General features: G+C 38.2%; 1 long non-coding RNA gene across 1 annotated transcript in view; it reads right to left on the reverse strand.

The window, feature by feature from the left end:
- Positions 1 to 207: 207 nt before the first annotated feature.
- LOC148970990 (uncharacterized) overlaps positions 208 to 21,982 on the reverse strand; it is a 140,330-nt gene continuing 118,555 nt past the window's right edge. The window contains exon 3 of the long non-coding RNA XR_016147382.1: positions 208 to 664. This is a non-coding gene — a long non-coding RNA (uncharacterized LOC148970990). The remainder of the gene's footprint in view (positions 665 to 21,982) is intronic.

The raw sequence follows: 21,982 nt of genomic DNA on the forward strand, positions 1-21,982 counted from the left end.
GGCGGGGTAAGGGGTAGGTCAGTCGTACGAATTCATACGAATTGGTAAATTCGTGAAATATGTACGACTTAGCAAAATCGTACTAATTCGTACGAGTGAGGTCGTATGAATTGTTACGAATTAGCCACTTTTTAATCATTCATCGAATTCGTATGAATTGGTCGTGAGATTGGGTTGCATTTTCAGTTTTATTTCCATTAATTGTTTAAATGAATTGTTTTAATGTTACATTCGATTTCATTAATGAATAACTTTTCATGAACTCCCATTTAGAAAACCCTGCTCTAAGACCATTAAAATCATCCCACATGTCCTTCCATGTCCCATGCAGTCTTCAACCTTTTCCTACTTTGTATGCTTTGATATTTCAATCAGCCAATTCAATTCATATTCAGCCAATGCGGCCACTTGGATGATCAACAGAAAGACTGGAAAGCATACATCTGACAACTTTCAATTTCTCTTAAAAATGCGTGACTATTTATAAAAGTTCTGGCCACTCTCTCCTTGGTGCAGTAGACAGAGCTTCCATTTCCCTGATGGATCGGCTGTCATATTCCGACAGTGCAGTGCTTCTTTTAGTTTATAGACGTCTCTGTGCTCCTGACGCCACAGTGTGCACTGTCGTTTTTCTCCCTTATCGTTCTGCTGCTTTGCTCGGCTTCTAGACATAAACACAAACAAGCAACTAGGGAGGAATATCATTACATATTTTTTTTCCAGCTCTGAAAATTTCTCCTTATTGCAAGTCACCAACTAAGCAGCACAAATGGAATTACCATTCCCTAATTACACTCACCTACAGGATTATTAGGAATACCTGTTCAATTTCTCATTAATGCAATTATCTAATCAACCAATCACATGGCAGTTGCTTGAAGGGTGGGGTCCTGGTCAAGACAGTCTCATCTGGGTACCATTCATCTCCACTACAAATAGGAAAAAGAGGCTACAATTTGCAAAAGCTCACCAAAATTGGAGTTCAACCAATTGCCTGGTCTGATGAGTCTAGATTTCTGTTGAGACATTCAGATGGTAGAGTCAGATTTTGGCGTAAACAAAATGAAAACATGGATCCATCATGCCTTGTTACCACTGTGCAGGCTGGTGGTGGTGTAGTAAAGGTGTGGGGGATGTTTTATTGGCACACTTTAGGCCCCTTAGTGCCAATTGGGTATTGTTTAAATGCCAATGCCTATCTGAGCATTGTTTCTGACCATGTCCATCCCTTTATGGCCACCATGTACCCATCCTCTGATGGCTACTTATAGCAGGATAATGCACAATGTCACAAAGCTTGAATAATTTCAAATTGGTTTCTTGTCATGACAATGAGTTCACTGTATTAAAATGGCCCCCACAGTCACCAGATTTCAACCCAATAGAGCATCTTTGGGATGTGTTGGAATGGGAGCTTCGTGCCCTGGATGTGCATCCCACAAATCTCCATCAACTGCAAGATGCTATCCTATCAATATGGGCCAAAATTTCAAAAGAATGCTTTCAGCACCTTGTTGAATCAATGCCACATAGTATTAAGGCAGTGCTGAAGGTGAAAGGGGGTCAAACACAGTATTAGTATGGTGTTCCTAATACTCCTTCAGGTTAGTGTAGGTCTCCTTTAATTCACCTTTGTTTTGTTGGATAATTCAGAAGAAATGAAAACAGCCAGAAATGCTTTATTTAACATTTATTTAACTCGGACAACAGGCTATTTCAATAAGCTGATTTTTGTGAGTTATCAGCGTACTGATGTGCATGTAAACATGCTCAATGTCTCAAAAGGAGCCGTTTACAAATGTTCTCCAATGTGACGTCTCGTTAGAACAGGCCCTGCCCATGACAGACACACAATCTGCCTTATTAGCATAGCTCCTCCCCTGAGTGAGTTCATTTCTGAGTGAGCAGATTATCCGAGGCACGAGCTGTTCAGGCTTCGTCCTCTTCTGGAAAGGGGGTGGTGAGCATCGGCTCATTTGCATTTAAAGATACATGCACGAAAACTGGATGTTTTAACACAAAAATTGCCTGAAACTTCAACACATTCTGGTAACATTTGAGACTTACATTACAACTTGTAAAATGGTGGATAAAAGCTCGCCTTTAATGTAGTTCATTGTTTCATATAGCTTGTCGACTTACTTTCATGTGTTATATGTTTTTATACACATGCTTAGGCAGTAAAGCATTGATAAATTGAATGATTGTGCATGTTTGGTTCCTATAAGCGTGTCTGTTTATCTGTTTATTTAAGTTTATCTATGTTGGTGCAGTAAATTACTCCACTCATGTGTCCGTGTGTAAGCCCACGAATGTGACCTAGTGGACATTGTCTTCCTGGTAAATCTGGATCATCCTGCAGGCCTGTATGTGAGCGTGGGCTTATCAGCGTCGACCAGAGTCTCTCACATTCCCAGCCACCTTAGTTGCCTGAGAGGAAAATAAATTGCACCCATGCAGTTAATAAGAATGAGAAATATTGAGTGAGACTCGCACAACCATTACAAAGAGTGAGAGTGAGAGAGAGAGAGAGATAGAGAGAGAGAGAGAGAGAGAGAGAGAGAGAGAGAGAGAGAGAGAGAGAGAGAAAGAGAGATGTTTTGAAATGTTCGAGATAAACTTAAGTGTCGCAAACAATGTTTTTGGTCCATGAAACGAAACATCTCTCCATGCCTTCATTTTCTTCTATGGTTGGTTATAATGAGCAACTAGATGCAGTTTCTCTGGCACCAAAAAAACACTAAACTACACGCACGCACACACACACACTAACCTACCTCCCCCTCCACCTACCAAAACAAACACTTATTTCCATCACATTACGCCGGAAGTGTCACGGGTGCATATTGAATTCCCTTCACCGGTGTGACTGTGTCTATGACAGGTAATTACATATTGAATGCTCTTTTTGTTCATTTATTTCCCAGAGAGGGAAATCCATCTCTTGCATGGTGAGTCAAGAAATTTCATTTTTTTATTTTCAGGTTCAAACGTTACATGTGCTACCAGAGCCAAGTGGAACTAGAACCATCATTCACTGATTTATAGTGAAATTGCATGACATTGCCATAGTTATTTTATTTACGGTTTCAATGCTCTACATTATCCATAGTGCAAAATACGTTAAGATAAGCCATAAACAGCCATAGCACAAATAGTGAAATTAAGATTAGTCCCCTTTATTTGTTTGTTTTGTGTTGTGATGTATGTGTCTGTATATTTAAACTATAGATGTTTGGTTATAAAAAATAAAATGTTTTTAATGTAGACACCCTACAAACAAGGGACATCCCCCGGACTTTTCAAACGTCCCCTTAGGTCCGCATTAGGTCCGCTTTATGCATTTAAAATGTTTCCCAAAGGAAATGATTTTACCACATTGTTCAATTCAAAGACTAATTCTGTCTCTTGGTGGAAAATTAAGATTTCTGTCATGAATCTAAAGTTTCAGACTGCAATTTTTGTCTCTTCCAGTCATCACAAACTTGTATGACCTGCAGGAACTAGCTTTTAAAGGGTTAGTTCACCCCAAAATGAAAATTCTGTCAGTAATTACTCACCCCCATGCTGTTCTAACCCCGTAAGACTTATGTTCATCTTTGGAACACAAATTAAGATTTTTGATTAAATCTGATTAAATTTTTGATTAAATCTGAGATCTGTCTCACTCCTAAGGGATTGAAGCTTGCCAGCCCAGAAAAGTTAAATACATTGTTAAAATAGTCCAAGTGACTACAGTGGCTCAATCTTAAGTTTATCAAGCGACGAGAATACTATTTGTGTGCAAAAATCAAACAAAAATAACAACATTATTATGTACACTCACCTAAAGGATTATTAGGAACACCATACTAATAATGTGTTTGACCCCCTTTCGCCTTCAGAACTGCCTTAATTCTACGTGGCATTGATTCAACAAGGTGCTGAAAGAATACTTTAGAAATGTTGGCCCATATTGATAGGATAGCTTCTTGCAGTTGATGGAGATTTGTGGGATGCACATCCAGGGCACGAAGCTCCCATTCCACCACATCCCAAAGATGCTCTATTGGGTTGAGATCTGGTGACTGTGGGGGCCATTTTAGTACAGTGAACTCATTGTCATGTTCAAGAAACCAATTTGAAATGATTCGAGCTTTGTGACATGGTGCATTATGCCGCTGGAAGTAGCCATCAGAGGATGGGTACATAATGGCCTTAAAAGGGATGGACAAGGCCGTGGCATTTAATCGATGTCCAGTAAGGCACTAAGGGGCCTAAAGTGTGCCAAGAAAACATCCCCCACACCATTACACCACCACCACCAGCCTGCACAGTGGTAACAAGGCACGATGGATCCATGTTCTCATTCAGTTTACGCCAAATTCTGACTCTACCATCTGAATGTCTCAACAGAAATGGAGACTCATCAGACCAGGCAACATTTTTCCAGTCTTCAACTGTCCAATTTTGGTGAGCTCTTGCAAATTGTAGCTTCTTTTTCCTATTTGTAGTGGAGATGAGTGGTACCCATTAGATTGTCTTGACCAGGACCACACCCCTAAATGCAATGAACTACCATGTGATTGGTTAATTAGAAAATTGCATTAATGAGAATAATCCTAATAATCCTTTGGGTGAGCGTTTTTAGTCATTTTAACAACATTGCTATCTGTATGTGAAACACTATTCATTTTCTTCTCTGTGGGCCTCGAGATTTCATGTAGTGAAACTGCGCAGCGCATCTAGGTTGTACATTACACGCACCACACACATGACCAGCATTGGCCAATAGTGAGCCTACGTGTGACACACAACACAGAAGCGCTGTGCTGTTACACTACGTGATCTTGAGGCCCACAGAGAAGGAAATAAATAGTGTTTCACATACAGACAACAATGTTGTTAAAATGACTAAAAACGCTTGTAGTTGGCGATGTCACTTTTTAAAGAAACACTACATGCACATTGAAACCCGTTTTCAAAAGTTTGTGTTTTTAGACTTCCAAATTAACGCTGTACGTGTTAATTAAATTCTGTGTTTTAATTGGAAATGGTCATTTTAAATGCCCCCAAAGTACAAGTTTTTGAAAACGATACTGTTATCGTCTCTGTGAAAACTACAAAAACATGAATTTGGATATTACGTACGCGTATTAATAGGTGCGTGGTGTTTCTTTACATAAAGTGGTGCACCTGCATGCATCTAAATGTGTGAGTGTGCATTGTATTTCTGTGAGAGGATTCAGCAGAACGATGCATTGCTTCGGTGTGTTGGATTAGGGTTGGTTATGCTTCCTTTTGGCTGGTGTGTGACAGCCCGGCAGGCACATGCTGCATTCCCCTTACGGGAGACACTGCAGACTGCCTGAACTGCTGGCTGCGGTGCTGTCTGCTGCCTGGAGAGCTAAAGTGTGTGTGCATTCAATTCGATCCATTCGCTAAACATCTGTTTTTACACACACCTGCCAATGATGTTGTAGTTACAGCACTAAAAAATAACCATTGCCATTTGAGAATGTATTTGCAATGGTTGCATATGTATTGTTATTAAAGTCTGAAACCTACATATTATTTTACATATAATATACTGTATACTAACTTAATATTGATAGATGTTAAAGCGATAGTTCACTTTGAAATGAATTTTCATTCATTTCTTCATCCAAGATGTAGGTGTCTTTGTTTCCACAGTATATTCAATTTTGATATTTTTAGGTCAAACCATTCTTGTCTGTCAATGGAGGTTTATGGGGTCCACACTGGGTTCATCTCAAAGAGCATGCACAGAGAAGTCCAAATTAAACATGATTTAATGACTCATAAAAGTAAGTACACATTGATGGCCTAAAACACGAAACGAGCGGTTTGTGTGAGAAAAAGAACAGTGTTTATATCGTTTTTACCTCTTGTAACCACAGCCACGTCCAAGTTAATTTGAAGGCAGGGGCGCTACGTTCTGCACAAACGGTGGAAGTGATCTCTCGCGCAGTTGCGAAAAATAAAAATAAAAAAAATCAACGTTGTCTGTTGACATATCGAAATAGTCTTCCATTGCAATTTCCTGTATATCTAAATATGTTTAGATCTTCACAGTGAAGGATAACACTTCTGAAATCCCTGTGTAAATAATGAGTGACGTACTTTGCGAGAGATCACTTCCGGGGCTTTCCGTTGCTTGCTGACGTGCTTGCAGAGATAGAAGCGCCCTTTGACATAGCGAGTACTTGGACATGACTGTGATTACAAGAGCTAAAAATGATATAAAAACCCAGGGTGGACCCCATAAACCTCCATTATATGACTGACAGACAAGAATGGTTTGACCTAAAAATATCAAAATTGAAAATACTGTCGAAACAAAGATACCTACATCTTGGACCTTTGAGGTAAGCTAAAACATACCAAAAATTAATTTCACAGTGAACTATCCTTTTAAATATCAGATTTTCAGTGCTCACATTAAGGCCTACTGTACATACAATGTTGCTAAGCATTCATCATTTCTTCAAATGCTATAATATAATTATCATAAACAGAAAGTGTTGAGATCAGTTGACAGTATAGTCCCTTTGGAGGACATGTTCTACCCTCAAAACCTGATTCATTTACACATGCCAGTGCATGTACCTGTTTCGCTCATCATCAACACATTCCATACGTCCCACACATGACACTTCACAGGGAAGTATACACGAACGATCACTCACGTCATTTGAATTGCCCTGCATCCATCACAGGCCCCCAGATCGCTGTTTGGCTCAAAGTGTGCTGTGAAATACTTGTATTCATTTCCTCCTGATTATGTCAAGCTGATGGCAGTGATTACCCTCCCTTACACACACACACACACACACACGCACACACACACACACACACACACACACACTAGGGTTGCTCATTGCACAGAACATCATAAACAATTTACACATCATTAGCTTTGTTTTGATCATATTTGTTTGACAAAGTGTCTTGCTTGCATGGCAGGCAGGCCTGTTATTTGCCATATCAAGAGGAAGAGCACGGGGAAAACAGCCTGTTGGGGTATGAGGCATGAGCCATTAGTTTGTGTGATTAATTAGCATGCATCTGTCTGCTAAAAATTCATACGGGCTTTGCATTTTCTGAGAGTGGCGTTTACATTTTTAAGAGTGGATGTGAACCTGTATGTTTGTGTTTCTGTCTTTTCATGTCAAATGTCTAATACAGAAAGTATAAAACCATGTTCAGTATCTTTATACATGTATTTCTCTCCCTCTCTCTGTGTGTGTTGAGGGGCTGTTATGTACATATTATGTTGGCAGTTCTGTCAAATTTAAGGGTTACAAACTGCCTGCAGAGGGCACTGTACATTAGAGCAAAGAAATAGTGACTGCTTCAAACCACAAAATCATAAGAATAGATTAGCCAATGCTCTTATGTGTATCTGTAGCTCTTTTAACCAAAGCCAACACTAAAAATGTTATTATCAGACAACACATTAAAGGTGATGTGTGTGTTCTCGATGTTAGATATTTTCCTTTCTAAACTTAATATGCAGAGGCGTGGGATAATCTTTTTATTTTCTTCCAAGGCATCAATGTTTAGTTGGTTAGAATGGCCCAGCTAGACCCTTGGCAGACTAGCAACACCATCTGGAGCCCAAACACATGAAACTTCATTGAGATGAATGGGACTGCCAACATATTTTTTCAAGTATGACTGACCTCCTACGTAAATGCTAGGCACCATCTAAAGCATCCTATTCCACATACTTTTGCACTATTGTATGCCATTTTGATACATGAGTCATGCGAGTAGTCAATAAAGGCCTTGCTACGGCCCTGTCCCAAATGGGACACTTCATGTGCGCTTGCAGTCTTGTGGACTTACAAAGGCTTGTTTCAAAAGCTTTTATTGAAATGGAAAACGACAAATGCTTTGATGCTGTAAAAAAGTGTGGTTTCACTTTATTTGGATGGTCCCTTTAACACATTCAGTTTACTATAAGTAACGTTGTACCTACATCTCTACTAACTCTCACTAGAGTGTTAGTAGAGTATTAGTAGACTGGTAGGGTTAGGGTTAGAATAAGTTGGCATGTAGTTGCAAAGTTACTTATAGTCAGTAGATTGTCAGTTGGAGGAGCATCACAATTAAGATTTGGCAAATATTAAGCTGACAGTCTACTAATACTGTAATGAGAGTTAGTTGACATGTAGTTGAAAAGTTACTTATAGTCAACAGAATGTTCAAAAGGGACCATCAAAATAAAGTGTTACCAAAAGTGTAAGTGTTCTATTTGAGACAAGACTACACTCTTAGAAAAAAGGGTTCATTGGGGTTCTCTATGAAGTGGGTTCTTTACTCAACTCCAAAGAACCTTTTATGCTAAAAAAGGTTCTAAAAGGACAAGAAAGAACCCTTTTGGCACAAAGATTCCATATAGAAACTTTTTCCTGGTTTTATTGAAACCTTAAAAAGGTTTCTGTATAGAACCTTTTAGGGGTTCCAACAGCCCGTTCTCATCCTTTAACGTCATATAGAACGCTATATGCAAAAACGGCGCTATACTACGCACATGGCACCCTTTATCGTTAATATAACACGCGAACCCAAGACGTTATAAATCCTTTAGCGTGAATATGACACGCAGACCCTACCCCACACCTAAACTTAGCCCTCACAGCACGTGTTATATTAACGATAACGGGTGCAATGTGCGTAGTATAGCGCTGTTTTGTCATATAGCGGATAAAGGATGAGAATGCATTGGGTTCCAAATATGTAGCGCTGATAGAACCTTATAAGGTTCTATATAGAACCTTTTCTTCTACCAAATTTTTAAAATGCATTCACCATATGGCAAAGTTCAAAATGTAGACTATCACAGCATTTTTACGTTCCATAATATGAAGATGGTGAGCAATGGAAAATGCTATTAAAAAGACGAGGCTTTTTAAAGCAGTTTTTTTAACTTGAAAAAACATCTTAAAATTGTGTCGCTCATGGGACAAGGCACAGAAAAACAGTGAGATGCAACGCATATTATGTGCAAAAATGTGGAAATAAAACTTAAAATAAAATGTACTACTTTGTAAAAAAGTATCAAATTATTCTCAACTAAAACTAAAACCATTTTAGTTTCAACCGATCAACCGATATATATCAACCCGATCTCACGGGAATTCGTACGAATTTTACGAGGTGGCTAATTCGTAACAATTCGTACGACCTCACTCGTACGAATTAGTACGATTTTGCTAAATCGTACATGTTTTACGAATTAGCCAATCAGTATGAATTCGTACGAATGACCTGCCCTGACCCCGCCCCTAAACATAACCGTCACGTGGGTTTAGACAAATCGTACAAATTCGTACGAGTGAGGTCGTATGAATTAGTACGAATTAGCCACTTTTGAAACACTCGTACGAATTCGTACGAATTGGTCGTGAGATTAGGTAGTATATATGTTATAACTATATATAGATTTTGGTGCATCATATAGGCTTGAAAATAGCAACATTGTCTCAACCATTGTATTTCTGACCAGTAGATAGGAGAGTGTTTGGGGAAACCAGTGTGAAAACAGTCATAGTTTTCTCAGTTCTTGTCAGTGATACCTGCAGAACAAAAATGAGACTTTAAAGACATTCTGGCATGTTAGACACTTTTTGAAAGCCCATTTATATCTTCCATTTTAAAAAGAACGTTATGCCAGTATCTTGTGCATTATGTGAAAAAAAAAAAAAAAATCAATTGTCAAAAGAATCTAATTATTGTTAAAGCCAACTAACAATGGAGGATATGATGTTTTCATGTTTTGAAACCACATTTAAACCTTCAATTATAAAAAGCATGTTTTCATGTCAACTGAAAATGCTAGTCAGACTACATCGTGAAAAAGCAAAACAGAAGTTGTAGGGAAGCTTGGTAAATACAGATCTTGGTGGTAAACCCTTTCTGAAGCCTGTACTTAAGCTTTTCTTCTGGCATCCACCACCCCAATCAGGTATCTGGCAGAGAGCTTAAAGCTGCACATTGTCAGAGTTAAGGCAGTTTGGGACTCTTTGTGCTGTGTTTGTGTTGACAGCAGGTCTCCAAGTGACTGTTTCCAGAGTGTGAATCCCCAGGCTGGCACTGACACAAAGCTAGTGCTGGATGAAGAGCTGAGGTTACATTCTGGCCCTTGCTTTCCAGCTAAACAATCCCCAATACAGATTCACCATTACTAAAAATTAGACTAGGGTGGAACAGTTGTTATCTGTGTAGCCATCTGTCCTGATGTCACTCATACATCACGTGTCTATTCAATTTTAAAGCGATAGTTCACTTTGAAATTAATTTTTGGAATGTTTTAGCCTCAAGGGCATCCAAGATGTACGTGTCTTTGTTTCTGCAGTAAGACACGAAACAAGCGGTTTGTGTGAGAAAACGAACAGTGTTTATATCGTTTTTACCTCTTGTAACCACAGCCACATCCAAGTGATCTGAGGGCGCGGGAGGTAAAAACAAGAGGTAAAACAATTAAAATAGTGTTCGTTTTCTCACACAAACCGCTTGTTTTCATGTCTTAGGCCATCAATGTGTACTTACATTTTCGAGTCATTAAATCATGTTTAATTTGGACTTCTCTGTGCATGCTCTTTGAGGAGGTGACCATAGACCTCCATTATATGACTGATAGACATGAACGGTTTGACCTAAAAATATCAAAATTGAAAAACTGCGGAAACAAAGACACCTACATCTTGGATGTCCTTGAGGTAAGCTAAAACATACCAAAAAATTATTTCAAAGCGAACTATCCCTTTAATGTATGCATTTTCATCATTTTTCACATCTGCAATATCACTTCTGCAACAGTTACGATTGAATATGTATTTGCGCCTGATACTTTAAGGTGTTTTTTTTTTTTATCTGTGCATGTTGAAAGGTGAAGTGTGCATTTTTTAAATGATTAGTTCACCAACAAATTAAAATTCTGTCATATTCACCCACATGTTGTGTTAAACCTGTCTGACTTTCTTTCTGTAGCACTTTATACACTACAAATTAGAAAATTACTAAATCAACGATATCAATAGTATCGATAGTACCATTATTCAGCTCAATTCAGTTCAGTCTGACTCAAGCTCCTGAAATTATGGGAAAGTTGCTGACCGCTAAAAGGAACTTCTCCATCTTGCCTTGACACTCTCAAGAGGACGTATAGTGGCGGATCACGTGAGCGCACAGACTTCACTCTGATTAGTCGTCGCTCACGAAAATCGCTCTACATTTGCATAAAGTTAAACATATCTCAACTTTGCCACGTCGCTGGACACACGGTCACTGCCACAATCACCAGGTCTGTTGAAATGAATGGGGTCATGTCTCTTTGTCGCTGCGTGTCGCTGGCGGTATAAACGCAGCTTAGAGTTATATCCAATTTTCATCTTTGTTGCCATGACAACACACCACCAAACCCTGAAATGACTATGAAATTGATTAAAACAGCTTTATAGCTCACACGCATTTTAACAGAAGAATGAATGTAGCCAAAGTGCTTTTATAAAATTATAAGCTTCACATTTCTCCATTTTAATCCTCCAAAAATTGGCCCCATTTACTTCAATTGTAAGTGCTTTTACTTTAACCCTTTTCTAAAGCAATCTCAAAATTCTGGCCAGTTAATAAAAAATAAAATAAATCACGAGATTATAGATCAATAAATCCATCCTTATCATGAGGTAAAGGTGGTCAGTCGGACCCGGTTCATATCCAGATCAGATGGTGGGCCTAGACCTAAACACGACCTAGAATGCCCTATGTCAGCAGAGACTGTGTCTACTTGAAGGCCTTTTCGACATGACACAGACCTACGGCCACATTCGACTTGTGATGCAGCCTTAATCATAATTACACTATCAGTCATATAATGGTGGTTTATGGTCACCACATCAAAGAGCATGCACAGAGAAGTCCAAATTAAACATGATTTAATGACTCGTAAATGTAAGTACACATTGATGGCCTAAAACACGAAACGAGCAGTTTGTGTGAGAAAACGAACAGCATTTATATCGTTTTTAACTCTTGTAACCACAGCCACGTCCAAGTGATCTGAAGGCGCGGGCGCTTTGTGGCTGTGGTAACAAGAGGTAAAAACTACTATCAAAATACATATCAAACTTGAAACAACTGCGGAAACAAAGACGCCTACATCTTGGATGCCCTTGACGTAAGCTAAAACATACCAAAAATGAATTTCAAAGCGAACTATCCCTTTAATATTCAACAATATTATTGATCTGACTGTACTGACCGAACTGATCTGGAAAATGACATCGTTTTTTTGCAGATTTGCTTCATAGATGAAGTGAACTAATTTAAAAATGATCTTTACAAAGGAACTGAATCAACACTGAACTGACTTCAGCTGAACAACAGTCGAAATGCATAATTTTCCTGCTATCACTGTATCGTATAAAGCGCTATTTAAATTAAGATGCCTTGACTTGACAAAGAAAATATGGTGATGAACTTCACTTCTTTTTTGTGGTAGGCCTCATCAACATTGTTACACAAATGTTGTCGATTAATCTTAACTTGTATTGAATCTAGAATATCCCTAGACACCCCATCGCACACATGCAGGAAGCTTTACAGAATGAGGAAATCGCTGTAAATGGCTGCCATGCTAGGCACCGTCTAGCCGATTATCAGAGATGATTTAGCTTCCCCTGTTCCTCTGCTGGCGAGGTGTGATCCCGGAATGAAATTCAAGGCATGGCAGCTATCATGCCGCTATCAGCGAACACCCCAGATCAGAGGGGTGAGCCTGGGTGGCCTGGGGCGCAGGTATCTGCAGCTCAAGACCCAGGTTTTAGCCATCGCCCAAATACACGCCACCCGCAAGTAAATTAGCAGGGCAGTAGGGGAAATGACCTCGGGTGTTCGAGATGTCCGACTGCCGTTGAAGGAAACGTCAGGAAGGAAAAAGCTTGGAGGCAATATAAGCACTTTGCTCCGATTTATCTCTCTCCCTCCAAACTTCCCTTTCAAATGCCTGCAGGTAGAGAAGCGGTTTCTACCTTGTATTTGAATAATTCCCCCTTCTAAAAAAAAAAAAAAAAAAAGTCCCAGGAATATTAAACTAAAATCAGCAGAGATCAGAGAAAAGGGATTATGGCTGAGTAGTAATCAGAGCGTCTCTCTGCTGTGAGTTTTTTCCTCTCTGTGCGTGAACTGAATCTGAATTGACACTGTATGGAAGATTTACATGTGACTCATGCGGCCATTGTGTGATAGCGGCGAGACTGAAAAGACTCTAGTTTGAACATATTTAGAAGGAAGCACAAATACTGTATAAATGAACGATCATAATTACAATTAAAGCAGGGCTGCCGTTTCGACACATTCATTTGATACAGTTAATTATATTAAGAATAATATGTCAAATTTAATTTAAGCAGGCAGCACATAATGAGTAAGCAGCTATACACGCAGGACAAGTTCATTGCATTCAAAATCACTGGAAAAAGCCTTTTTTTGTAAATAAAACTGCTTTTAACTTGACAAAGCATCTTTAAAATGTGGTCCACAAGGCACAGAAATACAGTAAGATGCAACTTATGTGCAACAATATCATCAAAATTACATGTGAAATAAAATTACGTTTTTAAAAACACATTTAGATCACCATCAGTGTTGTTAACTAAAACTATTAGAAATTGTCTTCATTCATTTAATATTAGATAAAAAAATGACAGAAATAAGATTTAAGTAGCCTACTAAAATTGCTCAAACAAAAACTGAAATAAATATAAATTAAAGGTAAATAGAAATAGTAAAGTACTCATAAAAATCACAAAAACACACTAAATGACTAAAACTTCAAAGCACAATTTAAATGAACACCGAAAAGCTATTAATACATAAGAGTAAATAAATAATCCTAACAATATTTCATAACATTTAACACATTTTTAATACACACATCTACCACAATAATATTCTTATCTTTAACAGGCTTTTGAATTGACATGTTCTTAGTAAATGCTGATATGTGCAATATGATTACAATTAATGTGACTGTACAAGTCACTTGACATCATTTTAATCAGTTGAATGCCTTGAATGTATTTTTATAATTATGCCTTCAAGGGACATGAAAAATCAATTAAAAACATGTGAAGCATTTTAACATTAAATATACCAAATGTGATTCATTAATATCCGTACATAACAAAAAATACTACCACATAACTCAGGTTGCTTGTCGCACGCTTGTACAAGCACTGCACCCAAGTGTGCTCTCCGTTTAAACATTTCATTACAGTAAGTCTCACACATATACTTGCTGAGCAGTGAAAGGTTCGCCATGCTGCTCAAAATTATTCAGAACTGGATTCATCTTGAAAAGCCAGATTGATCTATCAGAGTTGCACTGTTGACATGCTCTACACTGTTGGCTGTGCTTAAGATGCTAAACGCCTGCTCTCGGGGTGAGCGTTTGTGCTGAAATAAGCAGCGCACCCTCCATCAGTTTGAAGGAGTCTTTCTCCACCGTGCGCCCAAGTCATCCATAACAGGACAGCCATAAACATGCGCCGACCCAAGCAAGCAACCCTGGGAAAAGTTGAGGAAACAGCGCGTGTCTCTTTGAGCGATGGATAATGCATTCATTCAATCACAGGCTTGTCAGAAGAGCATCCCTCCCTAGATAAGAGTATGTTTGATTTCTTAAAGCCCGGGCACTGATTGGATGGGGGAATTGTTGTCTGTTGTGGGGGGGTGCAAATTAGTATTTTACAATCTTCTCCATTGCTTCCTATTAATTTGTTTTGATTTTTCTTGTATTCCTCAGGGCCTGTAGCTCATTAGAAGTGATTAATCGGTGAGTGCCGCTGCTTTGGTGCCTCCATTTGCTGAGCCTCCATTTTGAGCCGGACCTCGTTCCAGAGTGTAACTACACCAGCAATATGTTCAAAGTTGATTCAAGCTTATGTGGAAAGCACACGGCACATGCCCTGCATTATAGTGAACATTCTGGTAACATTGATGGTCCCTTTTGAACATTCTGCTGACTATTACCCCTTTTCCACCAAAAAAAGAACTGGTTCGGAACTGGTGCTGGTTCAAAGTTGGTTCGGAGTTGGTTCAACTTGCGAACCGCTTAAGAACCTGTTTGTTTTTCCACTGCCCATGGAGCGACGTCGTTACGTCACTCTGTACGTCGCCATACGTTTTAGCTAGAAACTCTTGCAAGTAACATTACTTTGGGATTATCTCTCTAACTCGTGTACCAAGAAGGGTTTAAAGACAATTGAAATATGTAAGTCTTTTAATCTTTTCGTTTGATATGTAATCTTTTCTGATAAGTTATGTACCCCTGTCTTGTGTCTTTTTTTTTCTTTCCATTTATTTGTTCTATATTGTGACTTTTCTTTTTTGCTTATAATGTCTTCAATAAAAAAAAAAAATACAAAAATAGAAACGCTTGCACCAACTTCAAGCATAACAATTACAAGGGCGGACTCCATCGTGTTTCTGCAAATGTTTCTCCTGGCTTTGCGATCCTTTATTATGGTCAGAAAAGATGTTTAGAACCCATCTAAACCCGCCCCAGCCCCCGACGTAAGCATGACGTGGTAAAAGAACGGTTCTAGTCCAGCAAATAGTTGGTGCCGCTTTGGAACCGGTTCTTTGGCTGTCGAAACACAAAGAACTGGTTCGCGCGCAGGCACCGGCTCCGAACCGCCACTCAAAATGCTTTGGTGGAAAAGGGGCTACATTAGAGTATTAGTAGACTGTCTTCTTAAGAGAGTAGGTCACTTCTTAAGAGAATAGGTCACAAAAAAAAAAAAAAAAAAAAAAAAACCTTTTGCTGATAATTTACTCACCCCCATGTCATCCAAGATGTCCATGTCATTCTTTCTTCAGTCGAAAAGAAATTAAGGTTTTTGATGAAAATATTCCAGGATTTTCTTCATATAATGGACTTCAATGGGAACCAAACGGTTCAAGGTCCAAATGAGAGTTTCAGTGCAGCTTGAAAGGGCTTTAAACGACACCAGACGATGAATAAGGGTCTTATCTAGAGAAACAATCATTTAAAAAATAAATAAAAAAAGTTTAAGTTTTATAAGCACAAATGCTCGCCTTGCTCTGTTTTGTGATGAGTGTTTGTGACTCCCCTGTTTGAACTCGTTCATCAAAACAAACAAATGTTTTTTCGAGTCATGACTCGAAGGGTCCTAGATAAGACCCTTATTCTTATCAGAAGTGACAAAGCACAAAGCTTTTTGCAATTATTGGATGGGAGGCACACTACAAATTATGTTTGGTGTTGAAAAAAAAACTCTGGCTTGAACTACGGGTGATTCCAACACGATCATGCCAGTTCCTAACAATTTGATGTTTCGCTGAATTGTTGGCTAATTTGAATGAGTTTGTACGATCTCACTCACGTGTTTTCGTACGATCTGTTCAGGTTTAGGGGCAGGGTTAGGGGTTGTCCTTCATAATGAGTTCTTTCTAAAAACGATTTTTTGAACGATTCAAATCACCACCACGTAGATCGGGTTGGGTGATTAATTTGATCAAATAGAGCCTGTTTTAACATTGCTATTTTTTATGTTAAACAGCCCCTATCATGGATTTTTGAAAATGACTGTTAATATGGTGTGGAATATAGCTCTAAGGGAATGAAAACATCCTGCAAAGATTTATATCTGAAAGTGCACCGTATATAAAGTTATTGTCTTTCTAAAGTGAGAGTTGACTCTGAGTCTATGAAATAAATTGTTTTTGAAACGAGTCATTAGCTGTTACATCGTGACGTAGAGACTTACTGGTCGCACCCAGTTACTGCGCGCGCAGACGGAAGTGTAAACTTGAAGTCTACACATTCAAATACTTCATCATAGCATCATGTCGAGAAGACGCCGTGTTCTACAATGCAAAGATAGTTCAGCCACTTTGTTTTCATTTACCAGGGACAAACATGTGAAGAATCGGTGGTTAGAGTTCATATTTGCAACAATACCACAACAATATAACCCGATTGTGTTCTCATCATTTTAATTAATCATTCAAAAACATAAATTAATTCAAATGTGGATTCGCAAGTGGTTGTTCCTGAAGGAGGGCTCAGTAACTTACTTACCCAGTGTATATGGATTAGCTTCCTCCTATGAATCACAACCTGTAAGTATTATTAATAATTGTTGTTTTTATGGGTTTTTTAGCGTCGGGCGCGAGAAAGGAAGACGCGATAAGTATGTGTGTGCATATGTGTGTGTGTAAGTTACGCTCAGCGCAGCTTCCAGGTCTCCAATGTCAATTTTTTTTAAATATGTGAAATGTTTGTCGCTGTTATTGGAGTTATAAGAATAGAGCGTCTTGTAGTACTGCAGTGCTTTATCAAAATGTTTATGCGTTATATTAACAAACAATAACTAACTGGGTCTGTCATCAGACCAATCACCGCCGATTACCATCACGCAAAGGAGTGGTTTGGAAAAATGAGTCGTTGTACAAATCATTTGGGAGTCGGTGAGCAAATCATTTAAAAATAAATGCATATTATAAGACAAATAAAGTGTTTTTTATCCTTTCATGCATGTTAAATTGTTTTTGGGAACTCCTAAAACAAAAATAGGAACATTTTAAATGCTATGATAGGGGCTCTTTAATGCATTATTGTCACAATAACTAAATTTAACACGTATCTCATATATAGCCTATTTTTTTCATCACAATCTTGCCCTCTGTTTGCCAAGCCGTGCCAGGAAAGGATGCCATAAAACAAAGTAGGTAGGAACTTATCACAACCCCGCAATATCTCCAAAGTGGACTTATGACGGATTCAGCCTTTCAAATGTGAAACATCGGCTCTGTCCTCTTCAAAATGAGCCTGTCCTGTGAAGCACAGGCAACGCTGCTGCCACCGCACACGGCACAGAGAGAGAGAGAGAAAACACTGAGTGGGAACAGCGCGAGGAGAAGGGAGGAATGTACGAGATTTTATTTGCTGTTTGGAGCAAACATGCACACCGCTTTATGATGGGAGTTAAATCGAGGAGGTTAATTGAAAAATGAGATAAACAAAGCCCCTGAAACGGCGCGGAGGAGATTGTGCCTGGCAGCTCAGAAGGGCCACCACCATTTTATAACGGATGGTTCTCCAGACTGTACTAGCCTGATAAAACCACACAGTTAATTTTCTTGCTGTTTCTTTACACGTAATTTTGCTCCAATTACGGGGGAAAAAAGTCAAGAAACTGCCTCATTTCTCACACGGTTTCAAGCTGTCACTTCAATGTGAAGTATATTTAAAAATCACCAGAGTCTCCTAAACAAATAATTAAAGGGATAGTTTAGCCCAAAATTAAAATTCGGTTATTATTTACGGCTTGTGAACATGCAAGCCTGATGCCTGAAGTGAATGACATTTGACAGCTATTAAAGACTGTCAGCTTGTTACTCACATACATCTATAGTTGGACTTCAGAAGACTTGGAACAAGATATATGGACTTTTACAATATTTTTTTGATACCTTTTTTCTATGTTTGTAGCAATACATCAGACGTGAAGTCACCATGCATCTACTTTTTGTGGTATAGAAAAGAGCAGCTGGAACACTATATTAAATAATATACTTCCACAGTTGAAAGAAAAGCAGGAATGACATTAGGGTGAGTAAATGATGACGGTATGAATTCAGTTTGGTTGCCATCACACTTTCTGTATAGTGGCATCATGCCATGATTGTGCAGAGAGTGTACGCTCAGCTCATTTTCTGGACAATAATGTGTACTTGGAAAAGAAATGGCCTGTGTCCTAGATGGCCTTTTTGAATCCTTGAAAGATTCTTTCTCAAAACAATGCACGAAACCCACCTCCCTTTTTAAGGTGGGCTGGGAGATGGGTATACCAGGGATATTGAGCTTGGTATTTTAGTGTTAACTAATTAACATCCATCCTTCAAGCTGTCTGGATGAATGCACTATGGGGAAGGAGAGAGAGGGAGCTAAATGCCATGACTCGTGCATGAATTTCAATTAGTCCAATCAGCCGTGATTTTCATGCTGCTGTCAATAATAAGTAGAATTGTGGGCTTATCTATGTTTGCCATGCTGTTTGTGATTTTCTTTCTGATACCCAAAGGAGTGAACTGTGCTCTATCCTTCCAGCATAAACTGAGGAGTCAGCAGGAATGTGCTGTGTATTCCTGGTGAGTTCTTACACACCCTTTTAAAGTGGCTTATATAGTGTTGGAATTATAATTTGAAATTCACTTTTGCCATTCAACTTTTTGGAAAGCTGTTTGGAAAGCGATTTATTGTATGAAAATATGCGTTAATACAACATAGGAAAGTATTTGTCTTTTTTTAGACTAAATGTAGCATTATTTTTTTCCTCGCAAACAGTAAGTTCAATATTTGGTTAGCTAATAGTGGATGAAAAAAGTACAGAAGAGTGGCAAAGTTTATCCTAAGTTCAGTAAAACTTAAAAAAAAAAAAAACGTCATCGTCCTGTCTTTCTAAAAGTACCCGAACATCAGAGGAACTTACAGTGTGAAATAAAAAGAGGCTTTAGAATTCTGAAGCTTTTCCACTTAAAATAAAAATAACATCTTAATTTGAGATTTAGCAGCACTACTTTGAAGCCTCCTGCCTCACGGACACTGAAGAATGATTAGCATATGTTAGCATGCGGGCTTGAAGCGACTAAGCTACTGTAGATATACATACATAAGGAAGCAGCTAATATAAACTCAAAAGCATAGACTGATATACGTCCAGTTGCTCACTTCACCTCACCAGTGTTGTCTGTGATTAACTTTCTAAAGTTAAGACATGTTAACAAATGTTACATAGTAGGAATACTAAATTCAGAGTAGCAAGCCAGTGAAAAAAACAAAACAAAAAACTAATGCAAGGGTATATGATTGTGAATGGAAATCAATTTTTATAAAATATGAATACATACACTACCGTTCAAATGTTTGGGGTCAGTAATATTTTTTATGCTTTTGAAAGTTTTTAAGTTAAGCTTGGATGGATGGATGGATGGATGGATGGAAAAATGACCATAAACCGTTAAAGGAGTAATTCACTTTTTTTATCCCTTTATTTTCATTTTTCATGAAGATAACCCACATGCACAATAGTTCACTTAAAAAAAAAAAAACTTTTGCTGATAATTTACTCACCCCCATGTCATCCAAAATACCCATGTCATTCTTTTTTTTTTGATGTTTTTGGTGAAAATATTCCAGGATTTTTCTCCATATAATGAACTTCAATGGGAACCAAACGGTACAAGGTCCAAAAGACATTTCAGTCCAAAAGACATTTCAGTGCAAAACTGCAAACTGTTCAAATGGCTTTAAAAGATTCAAGACGATGAATAAGTCTGTTAAAGCAAAACGATCAGTCATGTAAAAAAAAAAAAAAAAAAAATCATATTCATCAAAATGAACTAATCTTTTTCCGAGTCAATTCGCTCATTTTGTTTGTTGAATGAACCAAATGACACGAAAAAAGATTCGTTCATTTTGATAAACGAGTTTGAACAGGAGAGTCACGAACGTGCATCACAGAACAGAGCAAGGCGACCATTTGAGCTTAAAAAACTAAAACTTTATTTTATTTTTTTAAATGAGCGATCGTTTCGCTTGATAAGACCCTTATTCATCGTCTGGAATTGTTTAAAGCCCTTTCAACAGTTTGCAGTTTCCAATGAAACTGTCTTTTGGACCTTGACAGTAAAGTGCATTATATGGAGAAATATCCTGGAATATTTTCATCAAAAACCTTCATTTCATTTCGACTGAAGAAAGAATGACATGGATATCTTGGATGACATGGGGGTGAGTAAATTATTAGCCAACGTTTTTTTTTTTTTTTTTTTTTTTTTTTGTGAACTACTCCTTTAATTATTGATATAGAGCAACAGGAATTAGTAAAGCTATAGTCAATATGTTCACAGCAACTTATCTGAATAATAACACAACTGGATTAATGTTATAGACATGTAAAGAAACTATATCGCCCCCCTGAGTACTGGAGACTGTAGACACCTTATGTTCAATGATTGAACATAAGGTGTCATAAGGTGAACGTAAGGTGTGAACATAGGTGAAAAAAAAAAAACAAACAAAAAAACAGTATATTGACTTGAAAAGTGACTTTTTGTATTGTCTATTTAGTGATTCACTCAGCCAAAATGAAGACGTCATGTCTTTAATTTGTTTAATTTGGGGACTTTTCTGAGCAGATATTTATACATGCAGTTATTTGTGATTTAATTTGATTAATTAATCAGCATATCTTATAATTAATTTGATTAAAATTTGTTTAGACTGGCAGACCTAATTTATTCACAACAGTAGCGTTCTTAGGAAAAATGATGATGCCTGCTTCACAAAAAAAAAAGAAAAATCAATGGACCTTTCGGGCAAATAATGACCGTGTGATCACTGAGAGTGCGAGAAAGAAAGAGAGAGAGAGAGGGAGGGAGGGAGGGAGGGAGACTGACATGCTTTTGATTAAACAGAATTTACACTGAAGGATACATTTAGTTGTGTAATTGTGTTTAGTGTACATTGTCATTCATGTATAAGGGCTTAGTATTGGCCTTGTTTATTTATTCTGTCAAACATCGCTCCAAGAACTCTGTTCTTCTCTGTGTTACTCTTTATGGCCTCCTCTCAGAGGATGGGAGAGTGAACATGGAAGAGAGAGAGAGAGAGAGAGAGAGAGAGAGAGAGAGAGAGAGAGAGAGAGAGAGAGAGAGAGAGAGAGAGAGAGAGAGAGAGAGAGAGAGAGAGAGAGAGAGAGAGAGAGAGAGAGAGAGAGAGAGAGACTTAGAATGAAAGCAGCAAAGGGATTGTGAAAAGGATGAGAGAATTACAGGGGGAAGCGAGCGAAAAAAGAGGGGGAAGAGAGAGACAGCGCGCGCGAGAGAGAGAGAATCAAACACTCTCTGAATTGGGCCCAAATATCCAAGGTTAATTTTGTGAGAA

Source organism: Pimephales promelas, chromosome 18, assembly GCF_988280905.1.
Source record: "Pimephales promelas chromosome 18, fPimPro1.hap1.1, whole genome shotgun sequence".
NCBI lineage: Eukaryota > Metazoa > Chordata > Actinopteri > Cypriniformes > Leuciscidae > Pimephales > Pimephales promelas.